Source organism: Macaca fascicularis, chromosome 12 (genome assembly GCF_037993035.2).
Source record: "Macaca fascicularis isolate 582-1 chromosome 12, T2T-MFA8v1.1".
Taxonomy (NCBI): Eukaryota; Metazoa; Chordata; class Mammalia; order Primates; family Cercopithecidae; genus Macaca; species Macaca fascicularis.
In genome coordinates, this window is record NC_088386.1 from 102,289,795 (window position 1) to 102,307,961 (window position 18,167).

The 18,167-nt window shown below is 42.8% G+C and overlaps 1 pseudogene; it reads left to right on the forward strand.

Annotated features, from left to right (window-relative positions):
- The first annotated feature begins 3,771 nt into the window (after positions 1-3,771).
- Positions 3,772-17,445, forward strand: LOC102131252 (PRELI domain containing protein 3B-like; annotated as a pseudogene).
- The last annotated feature ends 722 nt before the right edge of the window (positions 17,446-18,167 follow it).

Below are 18,167 nucleotides of genomic sequence, written 5' to 3' on the forward strand. Positions count from 1 at the left end.
TTTCCCTAACTCCTTAATATTTAACCAGTTAGTGGCTGTGGGAAAACAGCTTGCTGTATGGCAAGAGTGATGCCATCTTGAAGTGAAACCTCCATGATGATTGATGTTTGAAACCCACATATCAAAGTGTTCTTTAAACAATGCCTGTAGCATAGATAACCCCTCATAAAGATGTTTACCTAACCTTCCCAGTGGTCATGAATTTCACAAGGAAGTCTGAGGCATAACTAGCTGCACATGTTTTACCCTAAAATCTTGCTATACAAAGAGTACTTTCTGGAGGACGGGTGTGGGGATCCATTATCTTGTGGCCACCCGAGAAATGGCTTCTATTGGTAAGTCCCTATTAAATATTTCTTTCTGAGAAACTAGATTTGTCTGCTTCTTTCTTTGACCTCTCAGCACCCTTGGCCTTTGGGGGTAGGTTTGCATAGACTTGCTTACCTCGGAACAGTGGTTGTCTCTGCCTCTGTCATGGTCCCCACCAATCTTGAAGTAGGATTTAGTGAGTCTTTGCATTTCCGCAAATATAGTACATACCTGCTATAATGCAGGTATGTACAACCCCTTATCTCTACAGATAAGGGGTTCTCTGTGTTTCTCCCATCTGCTGGCTGAATACCATATTGTTACTGGACTTTCTGTCAGCCCTCATGGGCACTGCTCTTCTCTCATGGATCTGTGAGTAATAAAATGCTTGGGTTATTTCATGTGTTTTGGTATGCCCACTTCCTCTGTGTCCCACCTGACCAACACACCTGAACCCAACTCTCCTTATAGTCGGGGCTGTCCTAGAGAGTGGCTATCTTGGTAAGAATAAACTGGACACAGGTCAGACACAAGCTACAAGGGCATCTGTCAGTGTAAACAAGCTTCCTGTGAGAGGTACACGTGGTTACGGGTTGGAAATGTAGGCATTAGGCCAAGATAGATAAAGGAGTATTCTGTGAAGTGTATTGTAAATATCCACAACCACCTCCCTGGAGCCCTGTTAGGGGAGGGCTAGACTTTATAGCTACTCTCCTGGGAAAGATATTTTTCAAGACCAAATCCCATGAAAAGATCAAATGAGGGGAAAGTACTATTGGTACAGTGAGTAGGGGGTGTGGTCACAGCTGTGAGGGACACAGCAACATAGCTTTAGCCTGCTCTTGGCTTACTAACTGGCTCTCCCATGTGTCTGACACCATGTGGGAAGACCCCCTATTGCTGTGTGCTGCTGCCTGCTGTCTTAGTTGAGTGCTGCCAAAACTCCCCTCCCTGTGTTGGATGGGTCCTAGAAAGTCCAAGTCCTCCCTGGGAACCATAAATTGCCAACCTTAGTAGGGTAAGAGGGGTGACCATGGTCATTATCACTCCCCAGAATAGGAATTGCTGATCAGACTGAAATGGACTATATTCCAAGGCCATGAATGGCTCATTCTTATTCATTACTGGGAGGCAGAAGCAGGTGACATGGCTTGGATGTTTGTCCCCTCCAAATCTCATGTTGAAATGTAATCCCCAATGTTGGCAACGGGGCCTAGTGGGAGGTGTTGAATCATAGGAGCGGATCCCTCATAAATGGCTTAGGGTCATTCTCATGATAATGACTGAGTTCTTGAGATACCTGGTTGTTTAAAAGAGTGTGACACCTCCCCAATCCCCTTGTTCCCTCTCTTGCCATATGACATGTCTGCTCCTGCTTAGCCTTCTGCCACAATTGTAAGCTCCCTGAAACTTCACCTGAAGCTGAGCAGATGCTAGTATCATTCTTCTTGTATGGCCCATAGAACTGTGAGTCAATTAAACCTCTTTTCTTTATAAATTACCCAGTCTCAGGTACTTCTTTATAGCAATCCCAAACGGACTAAACAGAACATTGATAGCAAGAGTGGGGTGTTGCTATAAAGATGTTTGAAGATGTGGAAGTGGCCTTGGAACTGGGTAATGGGCAGAAGTTGTAGGAGTTTGGAGGGCTCAGAAGAAGATAGGAAGACAACAGAGAGTTTGAAACTTCTTAGAGACTGTGAGATGGTTGTGACCAATATGCTGATAGAAATACCAGCAGTGAAGGCCAGGCTGACCAGGTCTCAGATGGAAATGAGGAAGTTATTGGGAACTGAGTTAAGGTCACCTGTGTTATGCCCTAGCAAAGGGCTTGGCTGCATTGTGTCCATGTCCAAGTGTTACCGGAAAGGGGTCCTGATCCAGATCCCAAGAGGGTTCTTGGATCTGACGCGAGAAAGAATTCAGGGGGCTGGGTGCGGTGGCTCATGCCTGTCATCCCAGCACTTTGGGAGGCTGAGTCGCGTGGATCCCCTGAGGTCAGAAGTTTGAGACCAGACTGACCAACATGGTGAAACCCTATCTCTACTAAAAATACAAAAATTAGCCCAGTGTGGTGGCAAGCACCTGTATTCCCAGCTACTTGGGAGGCTGAGGCAGGAGAATTGCTTGAACTTGGGAGGCAGAGGTTGCAGTGAGCCGAGAACACACCATTGCACTCCACCGGCCTGGGCGACAGAGTGAGACTCCACCTCAAAAAAAAAAAAAGAAAAAAGGCCAGATGCAGTGGCTCATGCCTGTAATCCCAGCACTTTGGGAGGCTGAGGCAGGCGGATCACCTGAGATCAGGAGTTTGAGACCAGCCTGGCCAACATGGTAAAGTCGCTGGAACCCGGGAGACAAAGGCTGCAGTGGGCCGAGATTGCGCCACTGCACTCCAGCCTGGGTGACAGAGCAAGACTTCATCTCAAAAAAGAAAGAAAGAAAGAATGTGCAAAGTGAAAACAAATTTATTAAGAAAGTAAAGGAATAAAAGAATGGCTACTCCTCAGGCAGAGCAGCCCTGAGGGCTGCTGGTTGACCATTTTTACGGTTATTTCTTGATGATATGCTAAACAAGGGGTGGATTATTCATGCCTCTCCTTTTTAGACCATATAGGGTAACTTCTTGATGTTGCCAGGGCATTTGTAAACTGTCATGGCACTGGTAGGAGTGTAGCAGTGAGGACGACCAGAGTCACTCTTGTGGCCATCTTGGTTTTGCAGGGTTTTGGCCGGCTTCTTTACTGCAAACTGTTTTACCAGCAAGGTCTTTATGACTTGTATTTTATGCTGACCTCGTATCTCATCCTGTGATTTAGAATGCCTTAACCATCTGGGAATGCAGGCCAGTAGGTTTCAGCCTCATTTTACCACGCTCCTATTTAAGATGGAGTTGCTCTGGTTCACACGCCTCTGACACTAGGGGTTTGTGGAAGGTTGAACTTAAGAGTATCAGGTGGAAGAAATTGCTAAGCAGTAAAGCATTCAACATGTATCCTGGCTGCTATGAACAGCCTACAAACAGATATGAGAGCAAATAAATGACTTAAAGTTGGAACTTATGGTTAAAAGGGAAGCAGAATGTAAGAATTTGGAAAAATCACAGTCTAGCCATGTGGCAGAGAAGGAAAAAGCATTTTCCGAAAGGAAAACAAGCAGGCTGTGGAGCAATTACTTGCTAGAGAGATTGGCATGACTGAAAGAGAACCAGGTGAAATATCCAAGATAATGGGAAAAAGGCCTCGAAGGCATTTTAGAAATCCCTAAGGCAGCCCCTCCCATCCAAGGCCCAGAAACCTAGGAGCCAAGAAAGGTTTCGTGAGCCAGGCCTAGGGCTCCAATGTCCTGTGCAGCCTCAGGACACTGCTCCCCACATCTCCGCTGCTCCAGCTGTGGCTCAAAGGTCCCCAGATACAGCTTTGCGCTGTTGCTGCGGAGAGTGCAAGCTTTAAGGCTTGGCAGCTTCCACACGGTGTTATGCCTTCAGGTGCTCAGAATGCAAGAGTGAAGGCGGCTTGGCAGTGTCCACCTAGATTTCAGAGGATGTGTGGGAAAGTCTGTGTGCCCAAGCAGAAGCCTGCCACGGGGGCAGAACCCCCACAGAGAACCTTTACTAGGTGAGTACCTAGGGGAAATGTGGGGTTGGAGCCCCTAAACGGTCCCCACCAGGACACTGCTTAGCACAGCTGTGGGAAGGGGGCTGCTATCCTCCAGACCCAAGAGCGGTACAGCCACCAGCAGCCTGCATTCTTAGTGTGGACAAGCTGCAGGCAATCAACTCCAGCCTACGAGAGCAGCCATGGGGCTAGCACTCTACAAAGGCCTTGTAAGTCGACCCCTTGCATCAGTGTGCCCAGGACGTGGGACATGGAGTCAAAGGAGATGATTTTTGAGTTTTAAAATGTAATGCCTATCCCCCTGGGTTTCAGAATTGTGAAGGAATTGTAGCCCCTTTCTTCTGGCCAATTTCTCCTTTTTGGAATGGTGATGTTTACTCAGTGCCTGTACCACCGCTGTGTCTTGGAAGTAAATAACTTGTTTTGATTTCACAGGCTCATAGGTGTAAGGAACTTGACTTGCATCTCAGATGAGACTTCGGGTTTTTGATTGAGTTAATGCTGGAATGAGCTAAGACTTTGGGGGATTATTGGGAAGGGATGACTGTATTTTGCAGTGTAAGGAGGACATAACATTTGAGGGGCCAGGGATGAAATGATGTGGTTTGGATGTTTGTCTGCTCCAAGTCTCATGTTGAGATGTAATCCCCAGTGTTGGAGGTGAGGCCTAATGTGAGGTGTTAAATCATAGGGGTGGGTGCCTCATTAATGGTTTAGTTCCTTTCCTGTGGTAATGAATGAGTTCTCGCTCTGAGTACATGTGAGATGTGGTTGTTTAAAAGAGGATGGCACCTCCCCCATCTCTCTCGTTCCCTCTCTTCCCATGTGATGTGCCCACTCCCCATTTGCCTTCTGCTGTAAATGTAAGCTCCCTTACCCCTTACCAAAGTGAAGCAGATGCCAGTGCCATGCTTCCCGTCCAGCCTGCAGAACTATGAGCCAATTAAACCTCCTTTCTTTATAAATTACTCAGCCTAGTGTTTCTTTATAGCAAAGCAAAAACGCAGCAACGAGGGAGTAACCTCCACCAAGGGCCTGTCAGGTAGATACTGGGCCAGTGCATAGCTTAGCAGAATACAAGTGAAACTCATTTTTATTACATTGTGGAGTAAGGTTTTTGGACCATTCTTTTAAAGTGTCAAGGGAGGCAATAACCTATGTTGTGTCAAAATTGTGAAATACAAAGATTGCTTTTCTTGGTGAAGTACACTAAGGGTCACACTTTACCAAATAACAATTGTATCATTGCCCAGGATCCTGTGGGGAAAATTTCACTTTAAAAAGAGAGGTTTTTGTCTAAGACAGGAATAGAAGCAGAACTGGTCAGCTACTATTGAACAACTCTACCTACAGTCTTAGAAGTGCAATTTGCCTGCATCCTTCTACAGACCCCTCTCACCCCACTGCCCTTCTGAAATACCTCCAATCTGTAAAGCATGTGTCCTATCAGCTGTGACTGCCCAGCACCACTCTTTCACCCGACTTGCTCCCCATGGGAACTCACCAGTGCCATTCCCAAATGAAAATTTATTTTTATTTATTTATTTTTTTGAGACAGAGTCTCGCTTAGTCGCCCAGGCTGGAGTGCAATGGCGCGATCTCGGCTCACTGCAAGCTCCGCCTCCCGGGTTCACGCCATTCTCCTGCCTCAGCCTCCCGAGTAGCTGGGACTACAGGCGCCCGCCGCCTCGCCTGGCTAATTTTTTGCATTTTTAGTAGAGACGGGGTTTCACCGTGTTAGCCAGGATGGTCTCGATCTCCTGACCTCGTGATCCGCCCGCCTCGGCCTCCCAAAGTGCTGGGATTACAGGCGTGAGCCACCGCGCCCGGCCCCAAATGAAAATTACTTTCTTATTTAGGATAAAGAGGAAAGAAATGAAGAAAAATGGTTTTTAAAACCAGTCTCAAAATTTAGCAGAAAGAGTAGATTCGGAGGAAGAAAGATCTAATCTACGGGCTCTGTCTTAATGATGGGTCTCTGCACCCCTCCATACTCTCACTGCTCTCCTAGTCCAGAGAGGCTGGCAGTGGCTAATAAGTGCCTTTGGGGGATCCAGGAGAAAGGGGGCCAGCAGGAAGGATGAGTTAAGAAATGTGTGAAGTCCTTAGAACAGTGCCTGGCACATAGTAAGCACAGTATGTTAGCTGCTTTCATCATCAGGGTTATTATTGCTGGTCTTATTCTTACTAGGAAATGGGGAATAAGTCTTATTTCTTCTCAATACTCTGGGATGTTCTGGAAATGCCAATGGAGGAGACCCCAGAATGTCTCATTTCAGGTAGGTTCACAGGGTCCTCAGGTGCCCCTGATGTTCTCCATCAGCAAGGCAGGGCCTCAGGTGGTTTCTGTTTTCTCCAGCTAGGCCGTTACAGCTCTCTTGCAGCATCTGTGGCACTGGCATCACCTGCAATGTGCTCTGCGACAGCGTGATCCCAGTTAGCAGGTGCAGCACCCATCACAGCAGCCACTTCCATCCACTACTGCTCATATTGCCTTTGTCATTTCTGTTGAGATGGCAAAGGGTGGTCTCATTGCCATCAGATGGCTCTTCGTGGCTCATTAAAGCTCTTTTATAGGTTATATTCTCAGAGAACTAGAGATACATGGCCTTAGGTTTGGAGCAAAGACTTTTTTTGTGACATTGTGGACATTATGTGGTGCCTCTCTCCCCACAACCCACAAATCTTAACAGTTAAATCCCCAAACCACTAATGAACCTTCCTGAAAAATAGAAGTGCTGGTGGCTTTTTATGGGATAACATTTCTTCCATCATTATGCAGATTACATTTCTCCCCTTCTTCCTTAGGAATGTCTTTACTGCATTCACAGCTTGTTTTATAATCTAAGTGGGAAAAATGACTGAGAATGAAACTCAATGATTATATGAAAGTATGAGCAGGAATGAAGTGACAGAATGTGACAAATGAAAGCGTATGTTAGAATAGGAGGCCGGGCTCGGTGGCTCAAGCCTGTAATCCCAGCACTTTGGGAGGCCGAGACGGGCAGATCACGAGGTCAGGAGATCGAGACCATCCTGGCTAACACGGTGAAACCCCGTCTTTACTAAAAATACAAAAAATTAGCCGGGCGAGGTGGCGGGCGCCTGTAGTTCCAGCTACTCTGGAGGCTGAGGCAGGAGAATGGCGTGAACCCGGGAGGCGGAGCTTGCAGTGAGCGGAGATCCGGTCACTGCACTCCAGCCTGGGCCACAGAGCGAGACTCCTCAAAAAAAAAAAACAAAAAAAACCCCCCAAAAAACACAGATTTGTTAGTTCTACATCTTAAGGCCCACTGAAATTATCTCATAAAAATCATAGTCCGACAATATTAGATATTTTATGACAAAGTATGCCTCACGGTTTTTATCTCTCTGATCAGACATTAGAAGCCTGTGGGAGGCTGCTTCTCAAAGCCTGTGAATCTCCCTTTTGATTCCCAAGGAAACGCTTAATTCTGAAAAGCACGGTTGAAAATGAGTCTGGCCATTGAATATAAAGCACTATTGTGAATAAATGATATTCTCTACTCCCTGGAGTCCTGAATAGAGTTCACTTTGGTCTCAAAATTTCTGCTACTGACAAGTCTGATTCCATATAAACTTTTTTTCAGTTGCTATGTCATCAGCACCATCATGCATTACAGGAAAAAATGTTTCTCTGCTCTCTACTTTGTCCACCTGCTTGAATTGATGTGGGCTTCAGAATTTGCCATGTTTGGTTGAAACAGTAGCTTACTAGAGGATTTGGGCCTTTGGATTGTAAATCAACGAAAGCACCAAAACCAGTAGTAATAAGACCAACATTTAGTAGAATGGTGTATAGCTGCACCTGAAAGGAATTTTTGTTTTGGGTGGAAGTTTAAGTTTGAACAGGCCCTGTATCTGATAAGCAGCTGCCTGGCCTGTGGGATAGTCTATGGTGAATGAGTTCCAGGACAAGAGTGCCCTACTGCTGGCCTCCAGCCCTTAGAGGATGGGGGTGAGATTGAAAATTTGTAAAGATAAGGCCAGACGCAGTGGCTCATGCCTGTGATCCCAGCACTTAGAGAGGCCGAGGCAGGCAGATTGCCTGAGGTCAGGAGTTTGAGACCAGCCTGGTCAACATGGTGAAACCCCATCTCTACTAAAAATACAAAAATTAGTTAGGCATGGTGGCACGTGTCTGTAATCTCAGCTACTCAGGAGGCTGAGGCAGGAGAATCACTTGAACCCAGGAGGTGGAGGCTGCAGTGAGTTGAGAACACACCACTGCACTCCAGCCTGGGCGACAGAGCAAGTCTCCATCCCAACAACAACAACTAAAAAAAAAAAAAGAAGAAGATGAAGAAAAGAAAATTTACAAAGATAAGCTAAGATCTAGGGGAAATTGGAAATTTATTTGGGGGTTTATTTGTTGAATTGGAATTTGAAAGGAGTTGTTTGTGATCATTATGTCTTTCAGTTAAACTGGATATCAGACACCTATCAGGGACATGAAAGTTCAAATTTCTTTTTCAAGAGCCAAGCAGTGTGTATTTTAAAGAGTGAAGTGTGTGTCTTGGTACTTATTATCTGTAATGTCTGTAACTCGTAGGGGAATTAGGAGTGTCCTGGCCTATGCTTGTAGTGTGGCCTTAGTGTATGTGGAGACCTATATGATTTTGATTTACATTTTGGGTGTGTGTGAGGCAAGAAATTCTGAGAGTTTTTTTTTTTTTTTTTACCTTATGGGGACAATTTTTAGGTTATGGCCCAATAGCTTATAATAAATGTGAAGATAGGGCCATTTGTTGACCAGGGTATCCAGTGCTAAGGGGCCTGCCAGAAGTTTGGCCAAGTGTGTTGTTTCTGGGTCCTGTCCTTTATTAGGGACATCTTGGCTAAGGGATGAAGGCAGCAACATCCCACCAAGCTCCATCACATCTGAAGGTTGGCAGTGCCATCTGCATAGCCTACAAACTCCCATTATTTGTCACCCAGTTAATCCCAAAGGGCTTTCTATGTAGTCAGGGAGTCTGAGGATGGGGTGACCTCCTCTAGCAACCTGGCATCTTGCAAGGGACTGAGAACAAGGGAAGCTACTGCCTCCTGCAAGTGGAATATGCCAGAGGGCCCAGGTTTGGATCTATCTGGTCTTACAGAGGCCTTGGTAGCCATGCTGTGTTTGTGGGTGCTGTTTCCGTGACCCAAAGGATAACAGGCAGCTGAATATGGAGGGTCACAGGCTCAGGTTCTGTGAGAGCCTCTATTTCTAGGACACCCTAGTAGGTAGTTAGGCATTTGTTATTCTCATGGTATATAGAATGAGGCTGAGAAGGGCAGTCTTTTTGCATCAGAAACCCTGGGGCAACTAATGGCCATCATAAGTGGTCCAGAGATTCTAGGAAGCATGAGAAGAGATTGCCTAAGCCTATACAGTGAAGGAGTTATTTGAAGGCACTAACAGGAGTGCCTGTTGATTATCATTTGTAAGTATAATTTGCAAATGCAGTGTCTGTTGCCCCCATGACCTACAAAGGGATAAAAGACTTATATGTCCTTATTGAGTGTGGCAAGTTGATCTCCTTGAAAGAGGACGTTATCAATGTAACGTTTTACTTGTGCTCCTGGAGAAAGGTGGATGTCATCAAGATCTTATCTGAAACTATTGCGTGTGACAAAAAAGCTGCTAGGGTACCCCATGGATAGCCTGAAAAGGCATATTGTGTCCCTTTGGAGGTAGAGGAAAACTGTAGCTGAGAGAGTGTTTAAATAAGTACTGAACAGAACCTCTTAGCCAATCTTTAATAGCAAACTATTTACCAGTTGTTGATTGGATAGAATCAGTAATCTTAATAACATTGGATATTGGGTCTAGGACCTTGATGGATGAGAGCACAGCATTAAGGTTACAGCAATCCATCACGAACTCTCCCACTACCTTTTTAAAGGTTTAAGAACAAAGTAAAATTGAGCTGCTGTATTAGTCTGTTTTCACACTGCTGTAAAGAACTCCCTAAGGTGGGTAATTTATAAAGGAAAGAGTTTTAATTGACTCACAGTTCCGCATGGCTGGGGAGGCCTCAGGAAACTTAGAATGATGGCAGAAGGCAAAGGAGAAGAAAGTGCCCTTTTCACAAGGCAGCAGGAGAGAGAAAGAGCACAGGGGAAACTGCTACTTTTAAACCATCAGACATGATGACAAATCCTCACTCTCACTAGAACAACATGGGAGAAACTGTCCCCATGATCCAATCACTCATCACGTCCCTCCCTTGACGTGTGGGGATTACAATTCGAGATACAATTTGGGTGGGGACACAGAGCCAAATCATATTATTTTGTCCCTTGCCCCTCCCAAATCTCATGTCCTCTTCACATTTCAAAACCAATCATGCCTTCCCAACAGTCCCCCAAAGTCTTAACCCATTCCGCCATTAGCCCAAAATCGTAAATCCAGCATCTGAGACAAGGCAAGCCCCTTCCACCAATAAGCCTGTCAAATAAATAACAAGTTAGGTACTTCCAAGATACAATGGGAATACAGGCGTTGGGTAATTGTTCCCATTCCAAATGGGAGAAATTGGCCAAAATAAAGGGGCCCACAGCTTTATGCAAGTCCAAAAGCCAGTGGGGCAGTCATGAAATCTTAAGCTGTGAAATGATCTCCTTTGACTACATGTCTCACATCCAGGACATGCTGATGCAAGAGGTGGGCTTCCAAAGCCTTGGGCAGCTCTGCCCCTGTGGCTCTGCAGGGTACAGCCCCTGTGGCTGTTTTCATGGCTCATGTTGAGTGCCTGTGGCTTTTTAGGTGCATGGTGCAAGCTGTCAATGGATCTACAATTCTGGGGTCTGGAGGACAGTGACCCTTTTCTCACAGTTCCACTAGGCAGTGCCCCAGTGGGGACTCTGTGTGGGGGCTTCAACCCCACATTTCCCTCTGCATTGCCCTAGTAGCATTCTCCATGAGGGTTCGGCCCCTGCAGCAGACTTCTGCATGGATATCCAGGCATTTCCATACATCCTCTGACTTCTAGGCGGAGGCTCCCAAAGCTCAACTTTTGTCTTCGGTGCACATGCCCAGTGCCACGTGGAAGCTGCTAAGGCTTGGAGCTTGCACCCTCTGAAGCAATGGCTCAATCAATGGCAAATGACTTGGCCCCTTTTAGCCACGGTTGAAGCTGGAGTGACTGTGATGTAGGGCACCAACTCTTAGGGCTACACAGAGCAGTGGTGCTCTGTGCCTGGCCCACAAAGCCATTTTTCCCTGCTACGCCTCTGAGCCTGTAACTGGGGAGGCTGCCGCAAAGATCTCTGACATGCCCTACAGACATTTTCCCCATTGTCTTGGCTATTAACTTTTGGCTCCTTGTTACTTATGCAAATTTCTGCAGCTAGCTTGAATTTCTCCCCAGAAAATGGGTTTCTTTTTTCCACCTCATCATCAGGCTGCAAATTTTTCTAAGTTTTATACTCTGCTTTCCTTTTAAATAAAAGTTCCAGTTTTAGATAATGTTTGTGAATGCATATGACTGAATGCTTTTAGAATCAGCCAGGGCACTTCTTGAACACTTTGCTGCTTAGAAATTTCTTCCACCAGATACCCTAAATCATCTCTCTCAAGTTCAAAGTATCACAGATCTCTAGGGCAGGGGTAAAATGCTGCCAGTCTCTTTGCTAAAGGATAGCATGAGTGACCTTTACTTCAGTTCCCAGTAAGTTCCTCATTTCCATCTGAGACCACCTCAGCCTGGACTTCATTGTCCATATCACTATCAGCAGTTTGGTCAAAATCATTCAACAAGTCTCTAGGAAGTTCCAAACTTTCCATATCTTCCTGCCTACTTTCTCTTCTTTTTTAATATATAAAGGATTTTTTTTTCTTCAACTTTTATTTTAAGTTCTAGGATACATGTGCAGGATGTGCAGATTTGTTACATAGGTAGACATGTGCCACGGTGGTTTGCTGCACAGATCATCCCATCACCCAGGTATTAAGCCCAGTGTCCATGAGCTATTCTCCCCGATGCTCTCCCTCCCACTACCCCTTCATTTTCTTCTGAGCCCTCCAAACTGTTTCAACCTCTGCCTGTTACCCAGTTCCAAAGTCATTTCCACATTTTCAGGTTATCTTCATAGCAGTGCTCCTCTCCCGATACCAATTCTCTGTATTAGTCTGTTCTCACACTGCTATAAAGAACTGCCTGAGACTGGGTAATTTATAAAGGAAGGAGGTTTAATCGACTCACAGTTTTGCATGACTGGGGGCCTCAGGAAACTTAAAATCATGGTGAAAGGTGAAGGAGAAGGAAGTGCCCTCTTCACAAGACGGCAAGAGAGAGAGCGTACAGGGGAAACTGCCACTTTTAAACCATCAAATCTCATGAGAACTCCCTCACTATCAAAGAACAGCACGGGGGAAACCTCCCCCCTGATTCAATCACCTCCCACCAGGGATTACAATTCGAGAGGAGATTTGGGTAGGGACACAGAGCCAAACCATATCAGTTCTCAAATGTAGAAGTAATGCGGACCCTTTATTAACTGGGTTTTTAATATATATACATAATACATTTTAATCCTTGAAGGCCCAGTTTTAACTTATGTTGGGCATATTAACTATTTTAACTGGGGGTTCACAGTGTCACATTTTATCAAGGCAGTCTGTAACCACTAGAAACTTATTTTACTTTTAATTTATTGTATCAGAGTATATATGCCCAATATAGACAGCAATGGATACTGTGACTATGGGAAATTTAGGCAAGGCTACAGTTAAAGGGAGACATATCCATTTTTTTCTTTATATTATATTTAGTTACCTTCTCAAGATCATAGGGAAGCACAAAGTTTCAATTTCATGTGATTCCCAAGTATGACTATAATTTGAGCCCAGTGTTGATTAAATCCATGAAGTTTTGTCAACTGGTGTATTTTAACAAATGCTAAAGTTAAGTTAAAACCTGTTTTATAGAGGCACAAAAGCCAACCAGACCTTTTAAAATCTTTTTGTTTTATAAATTCTTTAGTATATAAGTTTTGGATTTCCAACTGGGTCAAATTATGGAACTTTGTTTAGATTTAGTCATATATTATGATAGACAGATGATAGATATGAGGTATCTATTTATTATATTCCCTCCCTCCCTCCCTTCCTTCTTCCTTTCCTCTTTTCCTCTCTCCCTTCATCCCTTCCTTCTTCCTTTCCTTGTAGTGCCTGAGCCTCCAATTGTTTTCCCTCATTGCCAGTGAAGTGCCTTCCTGATACTTGACACTTTAAAAGTTTGGTTAAAAATCATACTCCTTAACGTAATAAAAACTAGAGCTGGGCTGGGCAACTCGTGCTTGTAATCCCAGGGAATCAGAAGGCTGATATGGGAGGCTTGCTTGGGCCTAGGAGTTGGAAGCTGCAGCAAGCTATGATCATGCCACTGTACTTTAGCCTGGGTGATAGAATGAGACCTCATCTCTTAAAATACACACACACGCACACACACTGTAACTATTTCTTCTAGTACATTATCACTTTGGTAGTAGTATAAGTGCAACACTACAGATATATTATGGGGGTAAATAGATTTATGCAGGCTTGCTGGGGCTAACCACTATTTTTGAACAAAAGTGTGATTTTATCGATTAAAAAAACTGGAGTTCGTAGTAGAGGAAACCCAGTTCTAATCTGCAGAAAATCAGCTGATGAAATTGATTCTGTTCTTGAAGGTGCTGGACACTCTGTATGGTTTATCCTTAAATGAGACTTACTGTATGAAGCTACTGTGGAACAGATTCCACAGTAGCAGGGACGAGGCAAGAATGAGGGAGCTGGTTGTAAAAATAATAATTTCCAATTTTTGTGGAAGTATCACATATGAAGGAACCAATTTAGACAGATACATAGAGATGAAGAAGTGCATTAAAATTTATTGTGATGAAATATTATTCCATGTTTCCCTTGTAGACAGATTTAATTTTTTAATCTCTAAGCAAATTTCCATACAAGTGAAGGATAAACCAAATTAGGTAAAACTACCTGAAATAAGCATTTTTCTTCCTCTTCATCTTTCTTTTTCTTCCCTTCCCCTTCCTCCTCATCTCACCATCTTCCTCCTCTTTTTCTCCTTGGATGATTTTATCCCATTTAGTTGAGGAAATTGCTGCTGCAGTTGATAATTAGAGTTAATATAGCCAAGAGTCAGGGTTTAGGTCAATACGCTTTGTGTATTCGGGTTTATAAAGCAAGCTTAAGAACTTTAAAATAGAGATTTAAGTTCTAGTTAGTTGTAAATGGACAATTTAAAGTGATTTATAAAAATTACCTTTCTTACTCAAGTAAAATGTAACTCTAACACTATAGCTATTTTTAGGTTCTAAAATGGTCTTGAGGGAAATTTATTCTGAGGCTGTAGGACTATCAAAAAGACGCGAAAGCTCTCTAGGATGTGAGAGAAGCAGCATGACAATTCCAAGTAGTAAAGTGAGCATGGCTCATTTTTGCAATAAGAAATGAAGTAAGGAAAGTATTTTGTTTTTAAAAAATGAAAGCTTTAATGTAAAAAATATCTGAGCCTTTCTGTGCTTCTTCCTACTTTAATATGACATGACCTATTTATGACCTTTCTGCATTATGTATCTTCATGGAACAGAAAACATCCTCAAGGATCCTCAGATGCTGCGGTAACCTTCAAGCAAATACAGCAGACAGTACGTAATGTCTAACTGTGCAGTAGAGGGAGAAACCTCTCCAGGTTCCTTTCAACTTTGTTATTTGTTCACAGCAATTTAAAGGCCTTTCTTCTTTGCTGGTTGTCTAGTGACTACGCCTACTTAAAGAAGCATAAGTTTGTTTGTTTGTTTGTTTGTTTGTTTGTTTTTTTACATGGAGTCTTGCTTTGTTGCCCAGGCTAGAGTGCCGTGGTGCGATCTCTGCTCACTGCAACCTCTGCCTCTTGGGTTCAAGTGATTCTCCTGCCTCAGCCTCTCGAGTAGCTGGGATTACAGGTGCCCAACACCACACCCGGCTAATTTTTGTATTTTTAGTAGAGACGGTGTTTCACCATGTTGATCAGGCTGGTCTCAAACTTCTGACTTCAAGTGATCTGCCCACCTCAGCCTCCCAATGTGCTGGGATTATAGGCGTGAGCCACTGGGCCCAGCACCTTCCCTCTAGTTCTTACCAGGCCCTCACCTTCTGTACCTGGACTACCATAACCCCCCCATCTAATTAGGCCCAGACACGAAGTCAGACATAACCTTTAAAAAATCTGATCACATCATTTTTTTGGTTTTAAAATCACCGACATCCAGTCTCATATGTTTCTGGTAAAGGTCTAAATGTACACATATCTTTCAGAGAAAGGTGTTTGCCAATATTTATCAAGAATTTAGGCGCTACCCGGACATCGCTCAGGGTGCCGGCACCATGAAGATCTGGACTTCGGAGCACGTCTTTGACCACCCATGGGAAACTTACAACAGCTGCAATGCAGAAATACCCAAACCCTATGAACCCAAGTGTGGTTGGAGTTGATGTGTTGGACAGACATATAGATCCCTCTGGAATGTTGCACAGCCACAGACTTCTCAGCACAGCGTGGGGACTGCCTTCCATTGTGAAGTCTCTTATTGGTGCAGCAAGAATGAAAACATATGTGCAAGAACATTCTGTAGTTGATCCTGTAGAGAAAACAATGGAACTTAAATCTACTAATACTTCATTTACAAACATGGTTTCAGTAGATGAGAGACTGATATACAAACCACATCCTCAGGATCCAGACAAAACTGTTTTGACTCAAGAAGCCATAATCACTGTGAAAGGCGTTAGCCTCAGCAGTTACCTTGAAGGACTGATGGCAAGTACGATATCCTCAAATGCTAGTAAAGGCCGAGGAGCAATGGAATGGGTAATACATAAATTAAATGCTGAGATTGAAGAACTGACAGCCTCAGCAAGAGGAACCATAAGGACTCCAATGGCAGCAGCAGCGTTTGCAGAGAAGTGATCATGACAGTTGGTAGACAACATCGAGTACTCCAGGTCTCTCCAAGCTGACTATATATTTATTTGTTATTTAAAAAATACAACTATATTTTGGGGTTTTGTTTTTTGTTTTTTGTTTTTTTATAAGTAGGTGTAAGGCTATGTGACTTGATCTAAACAGATGCAGGGCCTCTAAATAAAAGGGATCATCTGAAATTAATGTTGTTTGAAATTACTATCTTGATTTTGAGGGTTCCAGTATTTCTGTGAAAACTGAACAAGAACTTCTTGGAAACTGGTATTGATATTCAGTCTCCTTAAGGTAGAATTTTCAAGCTTTTCATACATTGGAACTCCACCTGACTTTGGACCAACCCCAGAACAGAGCAGAGCCACCTCCTATAGACACCCATTGCCCTGCTGCTGTACACTTCAACAGCTTGCACAAGGGAGCTCACTTAAAAGGAGAAATTGTGTAGTTTTAAAATATATTTTGTGTTAAATACCTTACTCTGCTATAAACCACCATTAAAAACCAGTGTTTTGATTTGGTAGTTAAATATTTTTGGAGTGAAAAATTATCACTGAAGTAACATGACTCCAACAAAAGTATGGTTTCATTATAAAAGAGTACAGTATTGATTTGCCAAAGTTTTGTGACTTAGTAAAGGTATTAACTTCCTTGGATTTGTACTTTGTGATTTAGTATGCTGTGTCGTGGGCTGGTTATGTTAACCGAAAAAAATAAAGTAATTACCTGAGTTTTGCAGCGCTCTAACTTAAACAGAAGAACAGCTGTTCACATCTTTTAGCATTTCACATTTGCCTAACTTAAAAATTGCCATGTGTCAAAATCATGGTTTTGTAATTGCTAAGGCATATGTCAGGTTATTTGAATATAATTACTCTTTGAAGTAATTGTGACCACAAAACATCTTTTTTACATGAAGGAGCTGTACCTCATTTGCAATTACTCAAATGATGTCTTGCTCTGAGGCATAAACCCCAGGTACTTAGTGCTTTTAATAATATGGTACCACTGCAGGATTTGGGGGTGGTGGGGAAGAACAAAGATAATGGTAGGGGGAGGCTTGGCCTGAAACTAACCACTACGTGAATTGCACTGCAGGTTTTACTTATGGGAATTCCTTATTTGGGATGTCAGGATGGCAGCTGCAAACTGAAAAACAATCTAGTAAATGTACTTTGTTTTATATATTGTAGCAGGCAATTAACCACTAAATAATAGCTTTGACATTTGCAATTGCTGCATAGAGTATTTTTGTTAGAAGAAGATTAGCTCTTGCCTTTATTTTACAGTGCTTAGTGTGATAAACTTCGTCATGTTTCCTATCAAAGAGACCAGTTAATATATGTACATAAACCACAGAAATAGTATAACAAACTATTTTTAAATTATCGTTTTCCTACTTAAACATTGTTTAGCTTAAGACTTCTTAGGACATTTGTAAAAGCAGGTTAAATTTAATAAGGTTTCTGATTATTTTTTTGTAACCAGAGATAGTTTTTACAAGTGAAATAACATTTCAGCTAAATAAAATATCGCTAAATAATTGATACTTGATGAAAATCTGCTTTGTACAATTTCTGCAAATTATCCTTGTTCTGAAAAAGATGTAATGCCCTAATGATAGAGATTTTAAAATCCTTATCCTTTGGTTTTTTTTTAAACTCTGACCTAATGATAAAACTCTATAAATTTTCATTTTCCAGTGCAGTTACCTTTTTAAACATAAATGCACAACAAATAAATTTAAGAGAACTAAACTGGAATAAGTGTTCATAAATGAAACCCTGGGACTATTTAATACTAAAGTTGATATGTGGATTAAGAAAAACTTTTATTAGTAAAAACTTTCTTTAAAAAAAAAAAATTTAGAAAACATGAAGTCCTTGCCCATGCCTATGTCCTGAATGATATTACCTAGGTTTTTTTCTAGGGTTTTTATGGTTTTAGGTCTAACATTTAAGTCCCTAATCCATCTTGAATTAATTTTTGTATAAGGAGTAAGGAAAGGATCCAGTTTCAGCTTTCTACATATGGCTAGCCAGTTTTCCCAGCATCATTTATTAAATAGGGAATTCTTTCCCCATTTCTTTTTATCAGGTTTGTCAAAGATCAGATGGTTGTAGATGTGTGGTGTTATTTCTGAGACCTCTGTTCTGTTCCATTGGTCTATATCTCTGTTTTGGTACCAGTACCATGCTGTTTTGGTTACTGTAGCCTTGTAGTATAGTTTGAAGTCAGGTAGCATGATGCTCCAGCTTTGTTCTTTTGG